Source organism: Octopus sinensis, linkage group LG9 (assembly GCF_006345805.1).
Source record: "Octopus sinensis linkage group LG9, ASM634580v1, whole genome shotgun sequence".
Classification (NCBI taxonomy): domain Eukaryota; kingdom Metazoa; phylum Mollusca; class Cephalopoda; order Octopoda; family Octopodidae; genus Octopus; species Octopus sinensis.
In genome coordinates, this window is record NC_043005.1 from 90,319,336 (window position 1) to 90,341,150 (window position 21,815).

General features: G+C 36.7%; 1 protein-coding gene and 1 long non-coding RNA gene across 2 annotated transcripts in view; one reads left to right on the top strand and one right to left on the bottom strand.

The window, feature by feature from the left end:
* Positions 1 to 21,815, top strand: part of LOC115215377 (integrin alpha-4-like) — a 205,572-nt gene that overhangs the window by 63,359 nt on the left and 120,398 nt on the right. The gene's annotated exons all lie outside the window — the stretch shown is intronic.
* The window catches only part of LOC118764904, a 32,328-nt gene continuing 17,392 nt past the window's right edge, over positions 6,880 to 21,815 (bottom strand). The window contains exon 3 of the long non-coding RNA XR_005000740.1: positions 6,880 to 7,313. This is a non-coding gene — a long non-coding RNA (uncharacterized LOC118764904). The remainder of the gene's footprint in view (positions 7,314 to 21,815) is intronic.

Genomic DNA, 21,815 nt, shown 5'->3' on the forward strand with positions numbered 1-21,815 from the left:
AATAACAGTGAGACTTTATTCCTTCATGAAATGGTTCAGTGGATCCAAAGCAAGAAACATTGTGGATTCTGGTGGTTGTTCATCTGTCATTTGGATAATTCAGCTTGGGTCGTCGTTGGTTGCATGGGGTCCATTATATTAACTCTCTTCTGTAAAACACCGGGTTTTATGTAACTCACCCTGTTGAAAAACTCTCACCCCTCTGACTTGTAAAAAATTTGTTGAACAATTTATGGGAAAAAGGAGGCTCCAAAACACATATGGATTAGTTGTTTGAAAATATATTACATGCAACATGATTGGACCTTTGATCCAATTCCCACGCAACACTCAACCAATCACAACACAGAACTCAACAAATGTCCAAACACTCACATGATAGCTATGTTGACCAGTCACTATAGATTAACCTGGGAACAACATTATTGTCTGTGTCTGGCTATTAACATTCTTGCCTGGTGTTAGCCATTTATCATCTGTTTTATCCATATGTCGTTGGTTATTATCCACCTGTTGCATGCTTCATGTTTGCAGCCAAGATTTTTGGGAAACCATATTTATTTGCTTTTGTCTTAAATATAAAATTGTTATTTCGTTTTTGGATTTGGTTTGCAAGATTCTTTATGTGAGTTTGTGTGTTAAAGCATTTTCTGTTGTGTCTGGGGAGAGTCATTTTCTTTTTGTGCCTTATAATGTAGCACACTCACCGGTAAAATTTCCACTTATTTCTTATTTTTATTTTCCTTAAGTTTTCTTGACTATTGAAAGGGTTGCAAGATGCAATGAAAATTTTAGGAAAATAAAAATAAGAAATAAGTGGAAAATTTTACCAGTGAGTTTGTTAAATTATAAGGCATGAAAAGAAAATGACTCTCCCCAGACAAAATTGTTAGTCTTTTCTTTAAATATAGAATGAGCTCTTCAACATTGAATTTTGTGAATTTGTCAGAAAGTATTAATGTGGGGAAATACGCAGCGAAGTTGTTTGTTTTTTTCAAGAGAAGGATGTTATACCTAAGAAGATGTATAGGAGGGGAACATTTTATGAACTTGAAACTAAACACCATGGCTGTGTTTATTGGAGGAGTAGTAAATGTCCTGAGTCTGTCTCTGTGAGAAAAAGCACATGGTTGGAAGAGGGCGACTCTTCTTCTTAAGAACTACAGCTCTGTTTTTTGTATTTCTTGGTGAAAGAACTGACCACAATTTATTTTTGTGTGGAAGAGTTAGGAATCAGCAGTGTTTGACTTTAATTACAGCAATTATTTACGAAGCATGTGCAGAGGATTGGTGGTCCTGACCAGACTGTCAATATTGACAAGATGATGTTTCCCAGGCAGAAATACACCCAAGGAAGAATGCTGTCTGAACAGCGAGTCTTCAGCAATATGTGCCATGAGACACAAGAGGCATCTCTTTATGTTGTGTCTACTTGGAATTGTGGCACATTAGAAGAGTGCATTTGACAATCAGTTCTACTGGGAAAATCTTTCAAAGGCTTCTCACAGAAAATTAATGTGGTTTTCATTATGATTATGCAAAAACTATAATCAACATAGAAAATTTGAAACTCCTCTCACAAGTCTGACAGTGTCAACATACTGAACGATCAGTGGAGGTGATTTAACATTTTGCTTGAAACAATCAGAACTGTGCTCACTGCAAAGACATTCACTCAGCACTTGGATGTAATTCACTATAAATATCAGGAATAGTAAAGTTTTTCGTAAAGACAGTAGAAGGATTTTAAAAAGAGTCAATCAACTTCATAATCTATTAAAATATTTGCAATTATTTTGTCTGCTTTACAAGCAAATTAGCTGTACTAGCCTTGATTTTTAAATTGTTAATTGCACTGAAATGCTTTAAGTGCTTGGTGAGTGTCTTTGCTATGAGCATTGCGCAGTTCTGGTTGTTTTAAACAAAATGTTAGCCCCACTTCATTTGGCTCGTAGGCTGACACTATTAAATTTCAATTGCGTTATTATAAACCATTGAAATACTTGTCAGCTTACACAGTCTTGTTACAAGAGATGAACATCACCTACTCATGTTACTTATTTAAATTGCTTGTTGTACTGGAGAGTCCTAACGAGTGGAGGATACTGATGAGAAAAGGAAAGCTAATGACTTTTTGGCTGATACTCCCCTCCATGTTCTATCAACCCCGTGGCATTACCAGAAGACAGAAGTTCTTTTGGTGAGTTTTAGAATAGCTATCTCTACCTCATAGGGAAAGAAAGTGACAAGGAATGGGAGGGACTTTTTTTTTATCTTTAGTATTCCTGTATTTCACTGCTGTTGTTTTAACATCCACTTTTCCTTGCCAGCATGGATCAGACAGGATTTGTTGAATCAGATTTTCTTCCTCTCACCAATCTTCACCTGTTTTCAAGTCAGGTAATATTTCCCCATGGTCAGATGTTTTCACAGAAGATTAGAAACAAAGCGCCCTGCTTTCATAAGAGTGACACTTGTTTACAACTATTATGTAATGTTAAGACAAGGAAACACTCTCTCCTTCTCTCTCTCTCTCTCCCCCCTCTCTCTCTCTCTCTCTTTCACTCACACACACATGTAGATATACATATATGATGAGCTTCTTTGAGTTGCTCTCTATCAAGTCTATTCACAAGGGCTGTAGTAGAAGGTGCTTGCCCAAGGTGCCATGCAGTGAGACTGAACCAGAAACCATGTGGTTGGGAAGCAAGCTTCTTATCCCACACAGCCACACTTACAGTTCTAAATTTTTTTCATAGAATTTCAATTTTTTTCTCATATTTTGTCCCCCAATTCTGTGCTTTTTCCCCTTCCTCATGAGGTACTGATAGCCATTCCAAAGCCAACCCTTCTTTAACTCAATTTAAGAGAATGATTTTAAGCTTTGCTCTAAAACAGTTTTGAGTTTATAACCCCCAGAAGAGTGGCCCCAAAAGAATGTGCTGGGGTACATTAGTGTGCAACAAAATGTAACTAGGTACACTATGAAAACAATTAAATTATATTTTTGAAAATTTGAAAAACACAAACTGAAATTTCAAATATAATTCTGATAACTAACCATGCTATTTTTTTACTTCTTACTGAGTCAAGTTGAAAAGATTTGATAATTTTCTGCAGTTCAGTCTCCTCCTCTTCTGCATCGTCATCATCATCTTCATCTTCATCATCATCCTCATCACCATTGTTATTTTACATCCAACTTCCAATCTAAAATAGCTGATGTACATTAACAAATTTAAGTCACACATTTAAAAAGAAAAAAATCTAAATAACCACAGTTTAATTATAAAATTAATTATAATCAATAATAATAAAATATTTTCTTTAATTAATAAATCTACTTGAATTTCAGAATGTTGAAACAATAATAATAATGATAATAATAATAATAATAATAATAATAGTAGTAGTAGTAGTAGTAATAGTAGTAGTAGTAGTAGTAGTAGTAGTAGTAGTAGTAGTTTTTGTTTGTTTAAATTACTAAACAGCAGGGTAAAAGCTGAGAATTTTAATTTGATTTTTTTTAAAAATTTTATCTTGAAATCTTTATATACAAAGAATTCAGAGCAATTGTTGTTGGTTGTTGTTTAGATCTAGGTCAGCCCTGATTGAACAGACTTAACCAAACTATAATAAAAAAAATATACCAACTGCAACTATCCTGTCGTTTCCCTATAAGCAGGAAACCAAGGAATGCATAATCCAGTATGTTCCTTTCCAATATGACAGGGTGGTAATATTTGAAGGAGATTTGGCTATCATTTCTAATAGGTTGAGCAACCACATAGATTGGCCTTCATTGAAAGCAATTTGTTCCTATTCAAAGCACCCAGTATAGTTTGGTCATACACTCTATATAAGATTAGTGTCACTTTATTAAATATGTTTATGCCATTATTAGGGTCTTCTGAAAAGCTTTACTCTCTACTCTCCCTCAACAACAAGAAAAAAGGGACAGTAAGACTTCACACACACTCACACCTTCTCTCTCTCTCTCTCTCTCACACACACACACACACACATACATATTCATGCACTTATTCTTGTGACCTATCCTTTATCAATATGTTTTAACTATCCTATTGTTTGTAGAAACAAGCCATTTCCTTCCTGTAAATTCCATAAGTTCTTTTTCAAAGCTTTTAATAGTTTAAAATGTAATTTCTCATTCTAAATAAACTCTGTAATACTGACTTGGCTGTGTGGTTAAGAAGCTTGCTTACCAACTCTATGGCTGTGAGTTCAGTTCCTACTATGTAGCACCTTGAACAAATGTCTTCTGTGACAGCATCTGGGCTAACAAAAGCCTTGTAAGTGGATTTGCTAAATGGAAACTGAAAGAAGACTGCTGAGCCTGGTTTTATATATGTGTATTTGTTTGCTTGTGTGTGTGTGTGTGTGTATTTGTTTGCTTGTGTGTGTGTGTGTGCGTGTATTTGTTTGCTGTGTGTGTGTGTGTGTGTGTGTATTTGTTTGCTTGTGTGTGTGTGTGTGACTCCTTCTCTTTGCATTGTATTATAGCTGTAAAAGAGTGCCACCATCATGCAAGCAGTGTTTAATTTCTAGTCTTCTGTGAAAACATGTCTGGCCATGGAGAAATATTATTGTCCTTGGGAATAGATGAAGAATGGTAACAGGAACGGCATCTAGCCATAAGCATCAGTCTCAATGAACTCTCTCCAACCCATGCTAGCATTGAAAAGTGGATATTAAATCAAAGACAATGGATGCTGAATTCCAACATTGATATTATAACACAAATACATTTTAAAGAGGAGCATCCAGCCACAGGAACCAAACAAATGTAGACATTGGCTTGCTAGTTCCTGTTAAACTGTCTAACCCATGCCAGCATGGAAAACTGATGTTAAATAATGAGGATAATATATACAATTGAATGAAATGATAATCCAGTATATTACCGGTACATGTTTTTTGACTCTAAACAAATGAAAAGCAAAGTGGTAAGATTTGAACTGAGAACATTGAGGTAGGTGCAAGCGTGGTTGTGTGGTAAGTTTGCTTCACATGATTCTGGGTTCAGTCCCACTGGGCAAGTGTTCTCTATTATAGTCTCAGGCCACTTGTGAGTGAATTTGGTAGATGGAAAATGATAGAAGCCTGTTGTGTGTGTGTCTTTGTGTCAGCCTTTGTTCCCCACCACTGCTTGACAACCAGTGTTGGTTTGTGCATGACTCAGCACTGTTTCTACCATTCTCAATTTCTTGCCATTTTCTATATGAGTATATTAAAGTGAAACAAGTACTTTCTTGGGTAAATATATTTATCTTTATACAAACCACTGGCAACTAAGTCACCATGACTTAGTGGTTCAACAAAAGAGAACCAATAGAATAAGTACCAGGCTTTAAAAAATATATAAGTATTGGGGTTGATTCATATGATTGAAAATTCTTCAAAGCCATGCCCCAGCATGGCCACAGTCTAATGACTGAAACACGTAAAAGATAAAAAATAAAAAGATATTTCTTTGGATACAACAAGGAATTTTGTGGTATTTAGTGTTTAAGTCTTTGAGTTTTCACCAAAATTAGATTGGATTTGCTTGTGCCTCATCCAAAATCTGTTAATTTTTTTCTAATTTTTATCTAATCTTTTGTTAGGCCTTGCTTGTATTTGTTGCTGTTCTTTGCATCCTGAGTTCAAACTGTGCTAAAGTCAGTTCTGTGTTTCATGAGAGGTCGATAATGAATGAAGTATCAGTCAAGTGCTGGGGTACAACCCTCACCTCCACCCTCTTTCTCACCATTTATCACCTTGGATACTCCACTGGGTGGTAGGGTCGAGAGGGAGGTCAGTGCTTGCTCTGAAGAACATTAGTACCTGAAAAAGATTAGGGAAAGACATCTTGCATGCTGTGCTGATACCAAATCATGGTTGGCTGCCAGTGGCTGCCATATTTTGTTAAGCCTTATCTTACTTTTATATATATACACATATATATCTATATGTATGTATCTATCTATATATATATATGTGTGTGTGTGTGTGTGTGTATGGGTGTGTGAATGTAAATGGTTCATTTTATGTGAGATAAACAAGAATTACATACCTGGGTTAGTATTTTATTTGATTGGTCTTATGCTCAGCTTGTTAAAAAAAACAAGGTCTGGGAATGTAATCCTGGTTTATCTCATATATAAAGAAACTCACACACACACACTCACACATACATATGCATCTATCTATGTATGTGTGCATGTGTACGTGTGTGTGTTTGTGTGTATATATACACCTACACACACACACAAACATACACACACATTTATGAATATACATGTGTATATATTTGTGTATATGTGTATGTATGTATATATATATATATATGTATGTGTGTGTATAAATGTGTATGTGTGTGTATAAATGTGTATATGTATGTGTGTGTATATATATATATATATATATATTATATATATATATATATGTATGTATATATATGTATGTATATATATATGTATATATATGTATATATATATGTATATATATATATATGTATGTATATATATGTATATATATATATATATATCTGTGTGGTAAGAAGCTTCCTTCCCAACCACATGGTTCTGGGTTCAGTCCCACTGTATGGCACCTTGGGCCGACCAAAGCCTTGTGAGTGGATTTAGTAGACGGAAACTGAAAGAAGCCCATTGTATATATGTAAATATATGTACATGATTATGAGTATGTGTGTCTGTGTTTATCGCCCTGCCATCACTTGATAACCGATGTTAGTGTGTTTACATTCTTGTAACTTAGCAGTTTGGCAATAAAGACTGAGAGAATAAGTACTAGGCTTACAAAGTATAAGTCCTGGGGTTGATATGTTCAACTAAAACCCTTTAAGGTGGTGCCCCAGCATAGCTGCAGTCAAATGACTGAAACAAGTAAAAGAATAAAAGAATATATATATATACAAGGTGACCCCCAAAAAAGACAAAACCCACAACTCTTTGAATAAAATGATGCAGAGGGGATAGATCAAAATGAAGAATGGTTCCAGCAAGACGGGGCCACTACTCACACATCAAATGACTCTCTAGCCTGTCTGAGAGCATGATTTCAGGAGAGACTGACCAGCAGAAAGTATGACGTTGAGTGGGCACCACATTCACTGGACTTGAACCCCCAGATTTTTATCCATTGGGGTATCTTAGGGATAATGTTTACCAGAACAACCCTCAAACGATTGGTGAACTGAAGGCAGCAATCACAACAGAAATCAAGGAAATCCCCAAAGAGGAATTTGTTTGAGTAATTGACAATTTTGCGTGACACATGCGAGTGTTTGCCTGGCATATGCCATTTGGAGCCTAAAATATATATATCTTATATATATATTTTTTTCTGGTGAAGGCCAGTTTATGATGTTACCCTGGGTTTCTCATCCATATATAAACATATCTAAATTGAGGGAGTGGAGCAGATAAAATTCAGGCTACAAGTTGCTAGTCGTGAACTGTAAAACAATTTTTCAGCTTATTGAATGTCAATATGGGAAAAGCCTACAACCCTCGCCAATACATTAATATTGTTCCTCAACATTGTTTTTTATGCCTACCACAGACTACTTACAAACTTCCTACACTTAGATCTTTGGATCTTATAATTACATATATGTGTATAATTATAATTACATGTGTGTGTGCGCGTGTGTGTGTGTGTGTGTGTATCAAATAGTTCTTTCATTTGATTAGGCAGAAGTTCGATAATTTGGGAGATTGGTGTATTGTAATCAATTGAATTGGTACTGGTTTATTACAGGTATTTAATATTTAATTCACCTAAGGTGGCAAGATGGCTGAATTGTTAGCATGCAAGGCAAAATGCTTGGCAGTATTTCTTCTGTCTTTATGTCGTGAGTTCAAATTCTGCTGAGGTTGGCATTGCCTTTCAATCTTTCAGGGTCGATAAAACAAGTACCAGTTGAACACTGAGGTCAGTGTAATCGACTTAAGCCCTTCCCCACAAAGGCTGGCCTTGTGCTAAACTTTGAAACCAATATCTAATTCACCCACAAGCAGTTGAAAGGCAAAGTTGCCCCTTTATAAGATTCTGTCTCCTACATCATCATCATCATCATCATCATCACCATCACTTTGTATCTATTTTCCCATGTTTACATTGGTTTGACAAGTCTTCTGTAACCTCACATCGTGTCACTGGTGAGTCTGAATCATTTCCTTCACGATGTCCTCTTCTAAGATATAAAATACTAAATGTTGCAAGTACTTTAGTATGACTCAGAACCATTCCTACCATTCTCAATTTCTTGCCTTTTTCTATATAAATATATTAAAGTGAAACAAATACTTTCTTGGGTAAATATATTTATCTTTATACAAACCACTGGCAACTTTATTTTTTTTTTATATTAGCCTTCACAGTTATTTTGTTTTCTTTTTAGCTTGCCACTCTTAACTGGTCTTTTTTATTTTTCTATGCTACATGGCAACATGTTTATATACACTTTCTCGTGTTACGTAACTTATGAAAGCTATTTTTCATAAGTAATTTTGTTTAATTAGATTTTAGATATTCGTTATCTGAAATCTGTTTGTAAACTTAGGACTTAACTTATAAAAGAAACAAAAAAGAAAACCCACACAAAACGGTTAGGTTTCATGAGATTGTTTTCAGATTCTGTCTTTTATTGTCTGTTATTGTGACCCACCCCTCCCTGTTTACTCCCTCTTTACCCTATCCTTACGCTTTTTCTAAGCAAATTCACTATTTGTATATTACAAGAATTTTGAAAATAATCAAGAATTTGGAAGTATTTAGTAAATTAAGTGACATTCACATTGTTAGCATGATGATATTTGAAACATAACATAACAAGGGTTTTTGCATATATTTGTCCATGCTACACAGTTATATATATATATATATTATATATATATATATATATATATATATATATACACACTCACACCAACAGATATGCAATCTCTCACTCATATGCATGAATATATACACACATTTAAAGGTTTGACACTACTTAGCAACATGTAAACAAGACTGAACTTTTGCAAGAGTTCGCTATAATACTCACATGACAAGGTTCGAGAGATGAAATGAAATTGTTCTGAGATTGAAATAATGTAAACATTCAACAATAAAAAATAATAAAAAAGACTGAAAAATATGAAGGAACAGCTTGTGTATTTAACCAATAGATGGCACTGCAGAGTACAGGAAGATTTAAATAAATAACCCTTTCTAATATAGGCACAAGGCCTGAAATTTCAACGGAGGGGGCAAGTTGATTACATTGACCCCAGTGTGAAACTGGTATTTATTTCATCCTTTCGGGGTCGATAAATTAAGTACCAGTTACGCACTGGGGTCGATATAATCGACTTAATCCGTTTGTCTGTCCTTGTTTGGCCCCTTGTGGGTAGTAAAGAAATAGGTATTTATTTCATCAATTCCAAAAGAATGAAAGGCAAAGTTGACCTTGGTGGCATTTGAACTCAGAACGTAAAGAGAGAGATGAGATGCCACTAAGCATTTCGTCCAGTATGCTAACAATTCTGCCAACTTGCTGCCTTGGTTTAAAAAGAAATAAAAGAGTCTTACGTAAAAATCTATGAAGGAAAGTTTTAAATTTAAATATGGAATTAGGGATTTTGTAATATAAAATCATAGGTGGGTTGGTATGAAAAGGGGTTTTAAATTATAAGTAATGTTTGTTGCCAGTTTAAATAGTAAAGAGTAGGAAAAGTTCTTTCCTCTGTGTTTGCATGAGTGTGTATGTGTGTGCATACATGTTTGTCTGAGTGGGTTCATGTGTCCCTTCTTCACATATATTCACTATAAACAACAGGACATGTGGCATTTTTTTTTTCAGTTCAATTTTTATTGGCTCAAAAAGCAAAAGCAAGGCCATATAGGGGGACAGGGAGGGTGGTCATACAAAGAGTTCAGGCCATTTCTGGTCAAGAGAGACTTTGAACCGAGCGGTCGTCGGCATCTTCACTATCTCGTCACTGCAGTCAACCACATAGAGCATGTTCTGGTTTCTTGACATATCTTGACATGTCGCACTGTCTTCGTAAACAAAAGACTCCTTCATATGGTGTTCTTTATTTCCAGTTAACCTACAAAACCATATCCACATTATTTGTTGTTTGATAGACTCAGTGAAGTCGTTTCTTTGCTTGGAAACAGGTGAGGGTTAGTGACAGGAAGGGCATCTCAAAGCAGAAAACCTCCCTCCATCAATTCCATCTGACATATGCAGACACGGAAAACTGCTGAATGCCAAAACAACTACACCGATTATGTACATGAAGGGCGTTTACGTGATGTAAAAATACTGCAATGACACTTTTATGTATTCTCAAATGAATTTAGATCAAGCTAACCAAAGATATTCCAGTTGTGACCATCCTATCTTTTTTTTTTTCCTAAACAAAATGCAACTGGATATTCATTATTGAATGTTTCCGAATTTTTTTTCTAAGCTGACAGAGTGTAATTTGAGGCGACCAGAACTGCTAATTTTAGCAAGTTGAGTATTGACTCGGAAGGTGTTAACACTGTATTGTATAAAGAAGACACAACATTGTGTGTAAAATACTGGGTCAATGCTGTTGTTGTATTTCAGAGAGTAATATAGATATTGTGAAAGGAATTCAATATGTGTATGCAAGCATTAAGTTTCAGAGCAGAGTTTGCACAAATGTGCACTGAGAATTTATTTTTTATTTATATGTGCTTCGTTTGGAGTGAAAACAGTGTTCATGACCTGTTATTGGGTCTCTGAGATTAGCAGGAGAGAGGGAGGTACTTTCAAACCAGAAAATTTAACCTAAATACTTTCAACAGATTGGATGCTACTAAAGGCACCAAAGATGCTAGCTGCTGGTGTTTTAAACCAAGCAATGGCATATGTCTACTATCCATGTAGGCCATGGCAGGATCTGAACTCAGAACCCCAAGAGCTTGAACAAATACTACAAAGCATCTGGTGCAATGTTCTTACAGTTCTACCAATCCATTGCTCTGGATTGGTACTTTTTTATTGTCCCTCTAAAGGATGAAAGTCAAAGTGGACCCTTGTGGGATTTGAACTCTGAGTGTCAAGTGTCAGAGCTAAAGCGATGCTCTAATGACTCTACCAATCTACAATATGAAGTCTACTATATCATACCCTAAAATCCAAAGATTATTTCCATAACTAACAACAGGAAAAAGATGGGGACTATAATGTTGAAGGGTTAAAGATGCTGTAATCTCCATCATGTGTTAAGGATTATCAGCCAAACTTCATGGGGATCAGTTTCACTCAATTAAACCCCCAAAATTTTATTGGTGAATTATTTTATTTTATTTTTTACTTTTTCCGTTCCAGGGGCTTAAATTTCTTTTATTTGTTTTTTAATATATTTATTTCTTAATATTAGATTTTTGAGGGAATTTTTTTGTTTGTAGTTATTTCTTTTAAGAATTAACTTATTTCTTAGTTAAATGTTGATGTGCCTATATCTAGGCCCAGGCATGGCTATGTGGTTAAGAAGTGCATTTCCCAACCACATGGTTTCTGGTTCAACCCCACTGTGTGGTACTTTGGGTAAACATCTTTTACTATAACCCTAGGCCAACTTTGTGATTTGGTTGACAGAAAAAAGAAGCCCATCATATATATATATATATATATATATATATATATATATATAGTGTGTGTGTGTGTGTGTGTGTGTGTGTTTGGTTGTGCTTGTTGAATGAGTTTATATCTCCAAGGCATGTGTGTTCAGTGATTGTAAACAAAGGTCCCACTTCCCACAGATGATGTCATTTACTTACACTACACCATGAGAACTTTTTCAGGCCCCTTGACATGTCTTGATTCGTTGCATGATCTTTGTAATCAAAAGGCTCATTCAAACACTGCTATCTGTTTCTAATTCTCTGGGCTGTTGTTCTACCTCACCTGGTCCCTGGGAAATCTTGACACCAGAGAAATCTCTATTCCAGCATACTCTTGACTGACCCATTCGAGCATCAATAGGCAGATGCTAGAATGATGATGATGTTAAATTTGCATTTCTCATAGCTGCTTCTTGAATACCTATTTCTTTACTACCCACAAGGGGCTAAACATAGAGGGGACAAACAAGGACAGACAAAGGTATTAAGTCGATAAAATCGACCCCAGTGCGTAACTGGTACTTAATTTATCGACCCCGAAAGGATGAAAGGCAAAGTCGACCTTGGCGGAATTTGAACTCAGAACGTAGCGTCAGACGAAATACCGCAACGCATTTTGCCCGGCGTGCTAACATTTCAGCCAGCTCGCCGCCCCTGCTTCTTGAATACCATCAATAGGGATCCACAGATACCTCTAACTGTCTTCCTGTACAAATGTCATGAAACACTGACAAATTTCTCATTGATTAATAATCTTATGGGTTACCTTGGTATGTTTCAGTGACCAGAACAGTGGCATGGATGGAGGAAGAATTTTTAAGCAATAATATTGCAGTTGTTAGAGCTTTGAATAAAATATATCTTGCAGTATATATTCCAGCTGTTCTTGGCTCCTTTTCCTACGTTTGCTTCTTTACACCTGGCACAAAGCCACCCCCTTCAGTCTTGCAATCCCACTCTGTCTAGGGGTATTGTCTTGTTCGTTATTTGGTGACCTCATGAGTTGGTGCTGGAACCATGAGAAAAAGCAACTAGTATACTCTTTCGAGGGGTTGGAATTATGAAGGGTATCCAGCAGTAGAAATCTCACCAAAGCAAACATTGCGCTATCCTTGCTGTATCCTGTTGAACCATCCAACCCATGCCAACAAGGAAGTCAAATGATGCCAGTGTTCTGAGTTCAAATCCTTCTGTGGTTAACTTTACTTTTTATCACTTTGTGGGTTGATAAATTAAAGTATCAGTCAAGGTCAATTTAATTAACTAATTCTGCCCCTTCCAGATTTCCAGCTTTGTGCTTATTATGTAAGAAATTATTATTATTATTATTATTATTATTATTATTATTATTATTATTATTATTATTATTATGGTAAGCTGGCAGAATCATTAAAATGCCTGGCAAAATGCTTAGCGGTATTTCATCTGCCACTATGTTCTGAGTTCAAATTCTGCCAAGGTTGACTTTGCCTTTCATACTTTTGGGGTTGATAAAATAAGTACCAGTTGAGCACTGGGGGTGATGTAATTGACTCATCTCCTACTCCAAAACTGCTGCCCTTGTCACAAAATTTAAGATCATCATCATCATCATCATCATTATTATTAAGGCGATGAGCTGGCAGAGTCGTTTGCATGCCAGACAAAATGTTTAGTGGCATTTGCTTTCTGAGCTCAACTTTGCCCTTCGTCCTTTCAGGGTCAACAAAACGAGTACCAGTCAAGCACTGGGGTTGATGTAATCAACCAGTCCCCTCCCACCAAATTTCTGGCCTTGTGCCTTTGGTGGAAAGGATTATCATTAATAACATTAATATTATTAAAAGCAAATATTTGTTATTACTGCTGTTTCTTTGGATATTGTTGTTTCTTCAAGTCTGTTTTTCTCACTTAATTCTCTGTTAACTCCCACTGTTAACCTAACTCTGTCCTTGTCATGTTCCTTCATAATCTCCCTTGTGGCAAATAAAGACATTTATCAATATTAACAATAAATACATATTATTATTATTATATTATTATTATTACCCTTGTTAGATGGATAATAACAATATATATATATATATATATATATATATATATATATATATATATATATATATATATATACTCAAGAATATTTAGATGTAGAAATGTATGCCATTTTTAGCAATAACAGCTGTTCGTTCTCTCCAGGCGTAAGTTAAACCATGTAGGATTAAAATGACATTTTTGTTTATGTTTAGAATAAGGAAATAGGTTGCCAGCCTTTCCTAGCCTCTTTACAATGGGAATATTGTCCTGAAATTTAGGATTTTTTTGTTTTTCTTCTTTTCTAAATTGCTTATTAAGAGGAACTGAGGCAAGAAACACACTTGACTCTTTTATAGAGAAAATGAAGGGAGAATGTTCTCCACAGACTGGAGGCTTGGCCTTCAGTGTTTGGACAGAGTGGACACTGATAAAATACCCAATGTCCAGACAGTGGAGTTAAACTGTCCCATGGATGACATGTGCTACTCATTATTATTGTCTTAATTTTTAGGACAATATTAACACTTTCACGGCTATATTTCTAATGAAGATCACTGAAGTTTTTTTTTGCTTTGTCCCAATTAAATTTGAATATAGTTATGACTTTTAAGGGGTTTAATAAAATAGCTGTAACTTTAATATCATTATCATCGTCTTTATTTTTATGTCTAATTTTTCTTGCTTGCATGGGTTAGACAAAAATCATTGAGGCAGATTTTCTATGGCCTCAGGATGTTCTTACCCTCACCAACCCTCATATATATAGTATACTTTATATCACGCACACATACACGTGTGTATGTGCACACATATATATATATATATATGTTTTGAATGTGTACACACACACACACACACAAACACACATGCACATGCATGCACACACACACACACACACACACACACACACATACTGGTAGGTGATAGTAGATTATGCATGAAATAAAAAATACCTTGTGGTATTTATGATACATTTATGTCCCTTTAAATCAGGTCAACTTTGCCTTTTATTCTCTCTGAAATCAATAAAACAAGTCTGAAAGAAAGTACTGGAATCAATATTATTAACAGAAACAAATTCTCTGAAGGCTGTGCTACAGCATGGCCGTAACCCAATGAATGTAACTTAATGCAAAAAAATTATCAAATATATTTTTTAAAAATAGAAACAGCATTACAGCTTTTTATTTGTGTTGAAGTTATTTATAAAACTGATGTTAACAACAGCTTAATGATTTGTTAATTAGGCATGAAAAGTGGTGGGGGGAGCAAAATTAGATGAGGATGGGTAAGAGGGTGGGAAGGAGGGAAAAATTGCTGGATTCATGTTCTGTTAACTCACCTCCATCACCCCAAGAGACTTTTTAGAGCACAATATATAGAAGCTGTATATTTCAATTGCTTATAGAACAAGCCAACAAAAGGGAGCTAGAATTTTAAGGGAGTGGAACTGCAAGCATATAAGAACCCACGGGAGCATATCTATGCTTCAGAAAATAGTAATGAGTTCATAATTTTATAAATTCAGAGCCATGCAACTGCCATTAAATTGCTGTTCTGGTTTTTGTGGCTGAAACTTGTTTTCGCTTTTTTTATCCTTTTGCATATGAGTTTTAAAGAGCATTCGAGCGTGGTTTCAAATTTCATTGTTGGGAAGGTGTTCCCCCACCCCTACTCTACATATTCTCTCGATCTGCTAAAAATAGCAGCAGCCAAATTTCCCCTTAAACCATCACCACCACCATCACCATCGCCATCATCTTTGTTTTATATGTGCACATTTTTACCGTTGCATGAGTCAAGGAAGATTATGTTGGTGCAGTGTTTTTTATGCTCTCCTTCCTGTTGTTAACCTCTACTTGTTTCCAGGTGGAATACTAGTCTCCCAGTCTGCTGAACAGCAAACAAGCTGGACATGTTTATTTGGAGAACTAGAAACAAATGACACCATTGCAACAAGTCTATGAAGAGGTTTTATCTCAGACAATTCCACAACATCGTGCCATAAAGAGTAAGCTACAAACCGTCATTTGCACCACATTCTCAGGATCTGGTGCCTGGACAAAATTTCAAACAGAAGTCTGTAAGACAGAACAAGCCAAGAAATTCTGAAGAGGAAATGGGACTCGATTGGTCACACTCTAAGGAAACTTCCAAGCAGCATTACAAGACAAGAGTTAGACTGGCAACCAGAAGGAAGGAGGAAGGTTCCTGGAGGAGCTAAGAAGACTTGGAAAGGATGCATGGAAGATGAGGCGGAAACAGTCAGTCTCTCTTGATTGGAAATCCAAGAAGTAGCCCAAGATTGCATTCACTGGCATGAAATAGTCATGGCTCTATGCTCCTTAAGGAGTAATATGAACCAACTAATGCCGTAAAATGGTCGTGTATACACTTGAGTGTGATACACAGTTGGTAAGACAATATCATTTTCATTGCTGTTTAGGTTTTAATGCTTATCATCATCATCATTGTTCGACCGTGGTCGAGACTTTCAGTCTTTTCAAATGGCTAATAATGTGTGCGCGCGCCACTACTACACACATAATGCTTAACCACAATGACAGCTTAAATGACAGAGACAGGAGGTCATTTAAACAGATAAAGAACCATAAAGAATGAATATATAGATTATGTCGGTTATTCATATATACTGTAAGTAAAACTACTGCATTATCTAATGTGTCTGATCATGTTTTTAAAATGGTAGGAGTGTAATTTGAGAGGGGTTTGACTGTTATTTCTAGCACAGTGTGTGACTGTGTAGATATACTTGTGATACTGTAACAGGCAAAAATGAATGGTCCTGATTGGGAAAATTTATGAACTAAGCTAAGTGTGGGAAATTTAGCTTTGAATCACATCCAATAAGGGTGGGGGAAGGGGATTTAATCAATCTAAGGTGTTTAACTCGGCTGGCAAATTGCCGATAAAAACAAACTTTACCAAAATATTTTTTATTAGATAATAGACTGATGGACCAAATGCCTGGAGTTATTTTGCTCTATTTCTTTAGATTTCAAGTTCAAATCTTATCAGGCCAACTTTTCTCTTTCATTTTTCTAGGTCTAATAAAATTAAGTAGCTGTCATGTACTGGGGGTTGATATAATGTACAATTACACTGGAATGTATAATAGAATATAGCACAATGTAGAATACCAGCACATATTATATTGTCAGTTGACTATACATGTAGCTAAAAGTAATATTTCTGCATGGCAAGACATGTTTTCATGGAGCATTAGAAATGAATGACCATGCCATCTCAAGCCAAGGTGACCCCCCCCCCACACACACACCCATATTGGGTGTACATTTTCACACTGAGTGAAATGATGAGGGAATCTAATGAAGGACTTATCTAAACAATCACCTGAGAGCATGCATTTTACACCTTGGATGTATGATAAGGATTACACAACACCTCACACCAATGTACTACAGGTATAAAAATGGGTTGAAAGAATTGTAGTGATTTTAAGTAAAGAATGTCATTCATTTTACTTTCTATCAGTTTATCCATCTATCCTTCCATCCATTCGTCCCTCTCTTTATATATATATATCATCATCGTCGTTTAACGTCCGTTCTCCATGCTAGCATGGGTTGGACGGTTCGACCGGGGTTCTGGGAAGCCAGAAGGCTGCACCAGGCTCCAGTCTAATTTGGCAATGTTTCTACAGCTGGATGCCCTTCCTAACGCCAACCACTCCGTGAGTGTAGTGGGTGCTTTTTACGTGCCACCTGCACAGGTGCCAGGCGGGGCTGGCAACGGCCACGGTCAGATTGGTGTATTTTATGTGCCACCGGCACGGAAGCCAGTCGAGGCGGTGCTGGCATCGGCCACGAGTCGGATAGTGCTTTTTACGTACCACCAGACCAGGGATCCTGGCTGGTTCAATTCGATTCGATTTCGCTTGCCCCAACATGTCTTCACAAGCAAAGGGGGTTGGCAAGGGTGCCTGTCGTACGTTCGCATTGGAGTATTTTACGTGCCACGGCCACGAGTCGGATAGTGCTTTTTACGTACCACCAGACCAGGGATCCTGGCTGGTTCAATTCGATTTCGATTCCGCTTGCCCCAACATGTCTTCACAAGCAAAGGGGGTTGGCATGGGTGCCTGTCGTACGGTCGCATTGGAGTATTTTACGTGCCACGGCCCCGAGTCGGATAGTGCTTTTTACGTACCACCAGGCCAGGGATCCTGGCTGGTTCAATTCGGTTTCGATTTCGCTTGCCCCAACATGTCTTCGCAAGCATGGGGGGTTGGGATGGGTGTCTGTCGTCGGATGAGGTTCTATATCGACTTCGCTTGCCTCAACCGGTCTTTGTGTCCAAGGGAGGAAAGGCATTCATAAGTGGGCTGGGCTCACTTGTCCTGCCTGGTCTTCTCACGTACAGAATATTTCCAAAGGTCTCGGTCTCTGGTCATTTCCTCAGTGAGGCCTAAAGTTCGAAGGTCGTGCTTCACCACCTCGTCCCAGGTTTTCCTGGGTCTACCTCTTCCACGGGTTCCCTCAACTGCTAGGGATTGGCACTTTCTCACACACCTATCTTCATCCATTCTCGCCACATGACCATACCAGTGCAATCGTCTCTCTTGCACACCACAACTGATGCTTCTTAGGTACAACATTTCTCTCAAGGTGCTAACGCTCTGTCGAGTATGTACACTGACATTACACATCCATCGGAGCATACTGGCTTCATTCCTCACGAGCTTACGCATGTCCTCAGCAGTCACAGCCCATGTTTCGCTGCCATGTAGCATGGCTGTTCGTACACACGCATCATACAGTCTGCCTTTTACTCTGAGCGAGAGGCCTTTAGTCACCAGCAGAGGTAAGAGCTCCCTAAACTTTGCCCAGGCTATTCTTATTCTAGCAGTTACACTTTCAGCACACCCACCCCCACTACTGACTTGGTCACCTAGATAACGGAAGCTATCAACTACTTCTAGTATATATATATATATATATATATATATATATATATTTATTTATTTATATTTATATTTATATATTGATAGAAATGGCAAGACAACAAAAGAATGAAAGAGACCTTGATATTATGTAAATAGAGGAAATTTATCTGTAAATGTAATATGAGACAATTATTCGGTAGCCAAGATAAAACTCCGAGTTTCAGATGTCGGGGCGGAAATCCACTCCGGCATCTCTTTAGTTATCGGGCCATCGAAAAAATGCTATGATGGCCTGATAACTGAAGAGATGCTGGCATGGGTTTCCACCCCGACATCTGAAATTTGGAGTTTTATCATGGCTACCAATAATTGTTACATTATATTTACATATATATATACACATATACTTTTATATATATATATATATATATATATATATATATATATATTTATATAAATTAATAAATAAATAAAATATAAGCATATATACATACATATATGTACGTACCTACCTCTACATGTATATATACATGCATGTATGGGTACAGGACACCAAAAAAACGTCGAACACAATGAGAAACGAAAACATAAACACAAAACCAAAGAAATCTGTAAAATAATATGTGACAATTATTCAATAGCCAAGATAAAACTCTGAATTTTGGATGCCGAGGTGGAAATCCACAACACCATCTCTTCGGTTATCTGGCCATCTCTATTTACATAATATTGAGGTCTCTTTCTTTCTTTTGTTATCTTACCGTTTTTACCAATATATATATATATATATATATATATATGAAAGGATTCTTTCAGTTTCTGTCTAGCAAATCCACCCACAAGGCTTTGGTTGGACAAGGGTTATAGAAGAAGGCACTTGGCATGTGGACATGTATGGTGTACATGTGTGCAGTTATGTATGTGCTGCAAAGTTGCGTTATTTCATTTTAAAGTTGTGTTACCTGCAAACACCTGTTGCTACATGTTTAAACATTCATTTTATAATTGCACGTTCTTAAAATTGTAAAATATTTACAATTGTTATAAATATAGATATCCACTTACAGCAGTCTGTGTTACCAAATTGCTTCATGTGATAATGAATGAGCTTCTATATGGTTGCTCACTCTGCTAAAAACAACAGCCAAATTTCTTTCAATCAAGCTCCAATGTTGTTAGAAAAAGAACACCTTTGAAATAACATGGTCCAGGATATTCTACCAAAACAAAATTAATAAAAAGAAAGACGACAGGATGGTCATGGTTGGAATATTTTTGATCATAAGTCTACTCAGTCATGGTTGCACTAGAGCTAAACAGCAACCAAATGATGTTATGAAGTTAGCCCTAACCTTGACCCTTTATAATGAAAAAGGAAACCTATCTGAGGATATCTGATATTTTACCCTAAACTTGATTTCGTTTGATAAAAAATATACTAAAATAAAGACAAAAGAAAACTTACTTCATTTTTGCTTAAGCTTATTCTATTATGTTATGTGAAGGCGCATGGCTTAGTGGTTAGGGCATTCGGCTCACCATCGTAAGGTCGTCAGTTCAATTCCCAGTGATGTGTTCTGTCCTTGAGTGAGACACTTTATTTCATGTTACTCCAGTCTACTCAGCTGGCAAAAATGAGCAGTACCTGTACTTCAAGGGAGCCAGCCTTGTCACACTCTGTGTCATGCTGAATCTCCCTGAGAACTATGTTAGGGGTACACGTGTCTATGGATTACTCAGCCACTTGCATGTTAATTTCACAAGCAAGCTGTTCCGTTGATCATATCAGCTGGAACCCTCATCATCATAACCGACAGAGTGCTCCTTTTATTATGTTATACAAGCAGAGTCATTACTTAGAAATACTATATTTAAACCTCGGTTACTACGACAGAGGCCCCAGTTGGTTCTATTCATAAAGCTGCCTGCTTGTGAAATTAATATACATGTGACCGAGCGCTCCTCACACACATTCAACCTTAACATAGTTCTTGGGCAGATTCAGCATTACACAGAATGGGACAAGGCTGACCCTTTGAATTACCGGTACAACTCATTTCTCCCAGCTGAGCAGACTGCAACAGCATGAAACAAAGTGTTTTGCTCAAGGAGACAACGATCTGCTAGGTATTGAACTCATGTCCTTACAATTATGAACTGAATACCCTAAACACTAAGCCATGCACCAGCATACCAGGTACAATACTTATATTTTAATCATTGGCATGGCTATATAGGCACAGGTGTGGTCATATAGGTGGTGGCATGGCTGTGTGGTTAAGAAGCTCTCTTTGCAATCACATGGTTTTGGGTTCTATCCCACTGCACAGCACCTTGGGCAAGTATCTTCTATGATAGCTCCAGCCCAATCAATACCTTGGAAGTAAATTAGGTAGGTGGAAACTGTGTAAGCAGCTTGTGTGTGTGTGTGTGTGTGTGTGTGTGTGTGTGTGTGTGTTCGTTGTTCCTTGGCTTGACATCACATAATAGCTGTAAATGAGTGTCACCATCATACAAGCAGTGTCATTTGTTTCCAGCCTTCCCTGACAGCATGTCCAGTCATGGGGAAATATTACTTTGATTGGAAACAAGGGAATGTTGGCAACAGGAAGGGCATTCAGGGTGCAGAAAATTTGCCTCAACAAATACTCTCTGACTCATGCAAGCAAGGGAAACAGAACATTAAAATAATGACATCAATGACGATGATGGTGGTGGTGGTGGTGGTGGTAACGATGATGATGATAATGATGATTAATTAGTAAAGTTGTGGAATATTACGAAACACTAATTAATCTTGTTATTTTATTTTCTCTTCTCATTTTCCCAATTCTTATTTCGTTTGTATGTTGAATGTTCTAATTAAGAGCATTGCAATTTGAGTAGCCAGACTATTGCTTAACGAGACTGACAGTAATTTTGCTATTGTCCTTGTGAGCTTTTGCTGACATACTTGCTGCTATGAATTTACTCAATTAAAAGAAAATTAATTAAATTAGATATCACAGACCTAAAGAATTAGTAAATAATTCTTTAAAGTGTGCACTGCACCATCACCTCTTAGATCTAACCATTAAAATGTTAGGTGCCACAATTTATACCTTTTTGTTTGCTTGATTCCTTCAGTGTTTCAGAAAGTAAATTGGTGATTTGCAGTGCTTGAGAAGATCCATCCAGCTAAGCACAATTGAGGCCCTAA